Source organism: Capsicum annuum, chromosome 2, assembly GCF_002878395.1.
Source record: "Capsicum annuum cultivar UCD-10X-F1 chromosome 2, UCD10Xv1.1, whole genome shotgun sequence".
NCBI lineage: Eukaryota > Viridiplantae > Streptophyta > Magnoliopsida > Solanales > Solanaceae > Capsicum > Capsicum annuum.
In genome coordinates, this window is record NC_061112.1 from 41,528,755 (window position 1) to 41,536,522 (window position 7,768).

Genomic DNA, 7,768 nt, shown 5'->3' on the forward strand with positions numbered 1-7,768 from the left:
ATATTTTTTTTATGAAAGGATTAATAATGGGAAGAGGTTAAGAAGAGTAAATAGTGGAGAATCTGGTGGGATGGAGATGATTTTGACTAAATCCAGCAGAAAATTTGATTCACTATCTCTTCCTCTCCCTCCATATATATATATATATATATATATATATGTCACGATCCAAAAATTGATAGGTCATAATAAGTTGTCGCGACAAACCTTAACAAGTAAGCTTTTCACCCAAACTAATACATACGGAAAAAAAAAGAAGAAATACCCTCAAGATAAGGCTTCTAGAACGAAGCCAAACCACATAGACATAATAAAAGCAAAAAGAATAAAATCAATACATGCAGCCATAACTCTAAATCCTTGTGTCAACAATATAAAAACTACTAATACAATTTCGGAGTCAAATACATTAGAAAAATAACTACAAAGGAAAATATCTGTCTCCGAATACTAATAAAGACATAACTAATACAAAAAGATAGAGGTGAACTCCGGACGCAGGAATATCCAACCGTTATCTTGAGAAACCTGAAGGTGCCCGAAATCAACCAGTCTGAGGCGCACCCAAACCTAAAGCTGCACCGAAAGGGTGAAGTAGGAGTGAATATGGTCCACTTATACTCAGTAGGTAACATAGGCCGACCAAGCAAAGTAGAAAATAAAGCATACAAATTACATACTAAGGCACATCACCTGCAATCAAAAAATATCCCATAACGGTAACCCACACCACTTGCACTAACAGTTCTATAATATCCATATATATAATGCAACAACGCACTAGATAGGGATACATCTACACACAATATCACATACAAGTAGAATAAAGAGGAACGTGTATACTCAAAATCATCAAGTACAAATAAAGAAAGATAGAACAATTAGACATTAACAAGTCAAGATATAGAACAAATAGATAGATGACAAGTCAGTATGACAATACAAGCACAACATAACATAATAAAGCAACTGCAATGTATATGATGATGCTGATGATGATGCACGAGATCATCGCACAACCTCCAGAATCGTCGCACAATCCCCATATAAACCTACGGAGGCAAGCCTCCCACCTTAGGACCCAAAACCCGTATAGAATTCACATATCTCATATCTCCTCCCCGGCATATTCCTCTGAGAGGGTTTTATAAGGTGTTACAATATCTCCTCCCCAGCACTTTCCTCGGGGAGAATTTTATAAAAAATGTTGCCAATATTTCACAGATATGAGGATGTAATGCTCACAACCAATCACAATGAATATTTTCATAATCAATCACAATGATATATTTCCACAACCAACCATTATTATACATTTTCACAACTACGTTAGCCAATATTCACTCATTATTTTGTTTCATCCATGAATTTTCACGTCTCATATAACAATAAGTATGGATATATCATAATACATCAATGGTACCATATTAGGCATTTCAACAACACAATACAATTTTTCACATGTATTAAAGGCTATCAATACAACATAGGACCCCACACGGTCACACATATCACATAATAACTTAATTTCGATAATTACATCACATATAGACCCCCACACGGGAACAACACATAAATAGTTATTTTTTCATGATTAGTTCCCACCCTTAACATGCATTTTGTACCGTCATTTACTACCCAACCCAGTCTGAAAGAGTTAAGCCATAACCTACCTCAAAAGTCGAAATCACTCCGCTACACTTTGAATCTATAATCTTAATTTCCAGGAACGATCTCGAACTCCTCTAAAAACATCAAATATAGAATCTACGCGTCAAAACAAAACCAACAACATCCATATTGACTACTTTTGATTCGGGATCAAAACGGACCCCCAAAATGAGTTTTTCAAAAAAGAAGGGAAAAATCATAACTTTACTACAAAAGCGCATTTTTCACATTTTTAGAAACCTACAACTGAAAATCCAAATCATATCGAGTAAAAAATAAGGTTCAAATTGAAGAAAAACCATTTTTAATCTTTACCGGGTAAAATCTTTGAAATCCGGGTTAAAAATCAAGAATTAGAGTTGTTTTGAAAGTTAAATTGATGAAAAACTAGTAATTATAAGATTAAAATACTATTCAAGTGAAAAGGAATGAAATTTGAGTTTAAAATCAAGCCCTAAAATTTTTAGGGTTTTGAGAAATTAATCAAGAAATTATTAAGGTATATTCATACCTTAAATCCATAATAGAATCAAGAAATAGATGTTAATCTAGCAATTCATGTTCCCACAAGCTTTACTTTTAAGCTCTCATACTATTTTAGGGTTTAGCTCTCAAGAGGCAAGATGAAAGAATAAACAAAATGGGCCCAAAAGGGCTAAAGAATTGCTATTATAGCCGAAAAATCTGCACTATAGCAGATTTTTCTAAGTCCAAACGGACTTCGATGGGGTACTCGGAATTAGTTCGGAGTCTAATATATGCAAATACACTATGTAACCACACTAAATTCGACGTTCTGAACGTGTTGGAGAAGTCAGATTTTCAAAAAAATAATCATTTTCACAAAGTTAGCCCCCAAAATCCGAAATCACAATTTTTCAAATCGAGGGTCGAAATGAGATTTAAAAGCCGTAAAATCAAAAAATATGTTAACACCCTAAAATCAAAATTCTGGATCTGCTGGTGAAGTTCGATTTTCCATCTGAGGTCGTTTTGACCAAATGTAGGTCCTACACCCATATTTCTAATTTTCCAACTTTTCAACCAATAGGTCGAAATGAGCTCGGGTGCGTCGGGAACCGAACCAAAGGTCTAACCAACCTAAAATCGATATTCAGGAGCTGCTAGCGCAATTCGTACAACCATCCATTGCACGAATCAAAAGATATCCACATAAGTCCAAAATAAGGCTCTCGAAGATATAAAAAAACTATAATTTCACATAAATGATACCAAAATATATCGAAAATCATGTCAATCACCTTCACACCCCAGAAATACCATAATGCAGCTATAGGGAGGGGTAAAACAATCAAATCACACAAAATCATAAATTTCATATATTTCATCAAAATTCTTAGGTCGTTACATCATCCACCACTAACAATCTAGTTCGTCCTCAAACTAAGGCAAAGAAATACTTGGATCAATCAAGAGTTAGGGATAGGAACTACGCATATCGAACTCAAACTCCCAAGTATCCTCATCTATAGGTCGATGTCGCCACTGAACCTTAACCCCAGGGATAACTCTAAAGTGCAACTGCCTAACATTCCTACCCAAAATATAGACCGGCTCCTCAACAAAAGAGAAACGCTCATCTAGCTGAATCGACTCCCAACGAATGACATGAGACTCATCAGAAAAATAACAGCGAAGCATAGAAACATGAAAAACTGGATGAACATTTGATAGATCAGGGGGCAAAGCCAACTCATAAGCCACATCACCAACAGTCCAAAGAATCTCAAATGGACCAATATATCGAGGGCTAAGCTTTCCCCTCTTCCCAAAACTCATCACACCCTTCATGGGTGAAACTCGAAGGAAAATACGATAACCAATACAAAATATCAAGGCACGAAGTCTACAATCAGCATAACACTTCTGCCTACTCTGAGCCGCTCTAAGTCTATCCTAAATGAACCAGACTCTAGCCAAAGACTCACGAAGCAAGTTCACACCTCGAGATCTCACCTCTGAAACATCAAACCAATCTAATAGGGCACGACAATCTCTACCATACAATGCCTCAAAAGGAGCCATATCAATATTGAAATGATAACTATTATTATATGAAAACTCTGCTAAAGCCAAAACTGCTCATATTAGCCACCAAATCCATCACACATGGACGGAGCATATCCTCTAAAATCTGAATAGTCCGCTCTGACTGCCATCAATCTGGGATAAAATATTATGCTAAGATCAATCCGAGTACCCAACTCATCCTGAAAAGTCTCCCAAAAGTAAGATGTGAACACTAAACCTCGATCTGAAATAATGGACATCGATACACCATGCAAAGGCACAATATCACGAATACAGATATGGGCCAACCTCTCAGCACTGAATGAGACCTGAATTGAAATAAAATAAGCTGACTTGGTCAATCGATCCACAATGACCCAAACAATGTCAAAACTATGAGATATACAAGGCAAACCAGTCATAAAGTTCATGGTGGTTCGTTCCCACTTCCACTAAGGAATGGGAAATTTCTAAAGCAATCCACCAGGTCTCATATGCTCAGACTTTACCTGCTTGCAACAAAGGCAACAAGCTATAAAGTCTGTCATATCTCGCCTCATACCACCCCATCAGTAGTGCTGCCTCAAATCATGATACATTATAGTCACACGTGGATAGATGGACTATCTGAAACAATGGGCCTCCTCCAAGATCAACCTAATCCAATCACCCACTCTCGACATACAAACTCGAGCCCCAAATCTTCAAAACTCCATCTGAATTAAGCGAGGCTTCCTTAGCCTCCCCATTCAATACCTTATCTTGAATCAACCTCAATCCAACATCGTCAACCTGATGAGCTTGAATTTACTCCATCAAAGAAGATCTAGCCTCCATTGATGCCAAAACACGCATAAGTGCCAAAATATCAAGCCTAACTATCTGGTAAGCTAAAGACTGAACCTCTAAGGCCAAAGGCCTCTCCTGAGTCAAAAGATGCACCAAGCTACCCATTCTAGTCAACTTTCGACTCAAGGCATCCGCAACCACATTAGCCTTTACCGGATGATAGAGAATGGCCAAGTCATAATCCTTAAGCAAATCAAGCCAACGATGTTGTCTCATATTAAATCTCATTGGGTGAAGAACTACTAAAGGCTACGATGAACTGAGAAAATCTCACAACGGACTCCATACAAGTAGTGCCTCCACAACTTCAAGTCAAACACAACTGTGTATAACTCCATATCATGGGTAGGATAATTCCTCTCATGAGGCTTCAATTGATGAGACGCATTAGCAATTACCTTGCCCTCCTACATTAACACAACACCTAACCTAACACCTGAATCATCACAAAAGACGGTGAAACTCACGCCCTCCCTAGGCAAAGTTAAGATAGGAGCTGAAGTTAATAAATCCTTGAGCTTTTAGAAACTTGCCTCATAAGCATCAGATTACTGAAAGAAAATCATCTACTGAATCAACCTAGTTAAATGAGCTGCAATAAAATAGAAACCCTCAACAAAACACTGATAATAACTAGCCAAGCCAATGAAACTTCAAATCTTAGTGCGTAAAGTAGGTCTAGCCCAATCACGAACCGCTGCAACCTTGGTTGGATAAACCATAATACCTTCCTTAGTCGCCACATGACCTAAGAAAGAAAGAAACTCCAACCAAAACTCACACTTAGAGAACTTAGCATACAAATTCTCATCCCTTAATCTCTGGAGCGCAATCCGCAAATGCTCCTTATGATCAACATCGCTCTTGGAATAAACCAAGATATCATATATAAATACAATAATGCAGGAGTTAAGATACAGTCGAAACACCTAATTCATCAACTCTATAAATATGGTAGGGGAATTGGTCAACCCAAAAGACATGACCAAAAACTCATAATGACCATATTGAGTTTGAAAAGCTATCTTCGAAATATCCAAAGCTCTAATCCTCAACTGGTGATAACCAGACCTTAAATCAATCTTTGATAACACCGCAACACCCTGAAGCTGATCAAACAAATCATCAATGTGAGAAATAGGACACTTATTCTTAATCGTCACCTTATTCAACTATCGATAATCAATACACACACGCTTAGATCCATCATCCTTATTTACAAACAAAATAGGCGCACCCCAAGGCGATACACTAGATCAGATAAATTCCTTATCCAACAACTCCTGCAATTGATCCTTAAATTTCTTCAACTCGATTAGGGCCATCCTATAAGGGGGAATGGAAATGGATTTGGTGTATGGGTCAACATCAATGACAAAATCAATATCTTAGCCTAGAGGCATACTAGGCACGTCCGTAGGGAACACATCCATAAACTCACGGACTATATAGACAGAATCTAAGAAAGCAGGCGAAATAACACTGGTGTTATAAATATAAGCTAAGTAAGATAAATATCCCCTCTTAACCAATTTACGAGCCTGAACATAAGATATAATTCTCTTAGGACCTAAATAAAGTGAACCCTTTCAAGCTATCCTTAGTACACCCAGCTAAGGTAAATCCACAGTCTTAGCATAACAATCTAGGACAACATAATAAGGATCCAACCAATCCATAACCAAAATGACATTGAAATCAATCATTTCTAACACTAGGAAATCTACCAAAGTTTCATGCCCGACAAAAGTCATAACACAAGATCGGGGCACCTGATCCACTACTAAAGAATAACCTATCAGGGTAGATACACGAATAGGCATGGAAAAAGGCTCACTAATAGAATTAAAACCCAAAGCAAAATACATAAACACATAGGACAAAGTCAATCTGGGATCAAATAATAAAGATGTAGGTTTGAAACAAATAGGGATGATACCTGTGATCACAACATCAGACGCCTCCTCTTCTAGCTTAGCAGGGATATTCCCTGGACATATGAAAAATCCCATCACACACATAGCAACCTCTACGATCAGTCTCAATAGGAGAAGGCACAACTGGGCTGGAACGGTCACCCTGAACTGTTGAACTAGAAGGTCCACCACATGAACTCTATAAATCCGATTTCACTGGACTATCATGGTATCTAAGAGAACTTTTAAAATCTCTGCCTCGATAGGTCTGAATCCTGAACTCACCAAAATATTGCACCTTCTTAGCATCTCCCTAAGATGCGGTAAGAATATCCACTGTTATCTTAGCATTATCCATAATACTCTATAAAGAAGTCCCAAACACAACCATTTGAGATGTAGACAACTGAAGAGAAAATATCTAAACCCTTCACAAACTTTCAAACTTTCTCTGACTCGGTGAAAATGCTATCATAGGAATATCTGGACAAGGCAAGGAAGCGTGCCTCATACTCAACAACTATCATGGATCCCTGCTCCAAATGATCAAATTTATTCCACATAGTATCTCTCAAATTGAAAGGCACAAATCTCTCCACGAAGGCATCAACAAACTAATCCCAAGTTATCTTAAGAGAATCACGGGGTCTACAGCTCAAGAGCAACCTCCACCAATCTCTAGCACCATCTCTCAACTGGTAGGTCATATAAGCAATACCATACATGCAAAAAGAGTGAAACACAACTCAGAACACAAGGTATGAAAGAAATTTACATGATAAAGAAAAAAAATGAGAAACGTTTCCTAAAGACGTCCTATAGCCTCTCAAATGTCTTGGAATCGATCCGTGAGACTCTACTAGACATACTATTCTTATATCATTGAGACCAATGAAACCTTTCTGCTCTAATACAAATTTGTCATGATCCAAAAATCTATAGATCATGATGGCACTTGTCATGGCGAACCTTATAGTAAGGCTTTCACCCAAACTAATACACATGGGAAAAAATAGAAATGCCCCCAAGGTAAGGCTTCTTGAATAAAGTCGAACCACATAGATATAATAAAAGTGGGAAGAATAAAATCAACACATGCAACCATAACTCCCAAAGCCTGGTGTCAACAGTATAAGAACTGCTAATACAATTTCGGAGTCAAATACATCAAAAATATAACCACAAAGGAAAACATCTATCTTCGAACACTAATAAAGACATAACCAATATATAAAGATAGAGATAAACTCCGGACATAGAAATGTCCAACTGCTATCTTGAGAAACCTGAAGGTGCCCGAA

At 37.4% G+C, this 7,768-nt stretch overlaps 1 long non-coding RNA gene across 1 annotated transcript; it reads right to left on the minus strand.

The window, feature by feature from the left end:
* Positions 1 to 262: 262 nt before the first annotated feature.
* LOC124895544 lies at positions 263 to 7,216 on the minus strand. The gene is made up of 2 exons (XR_007051777.1): positions 6,491 to 7,216; positions 263 to 576 (listed from the first exon to the last, which is right to left on the minus strand). It is a non-coding gene; the product is annotated as an uncharacterized LOC124895544 (long non-coding RNA).
* Between the last annotated feature and the right edge of the window lie 552 nt (positions 7,217 to 7,768).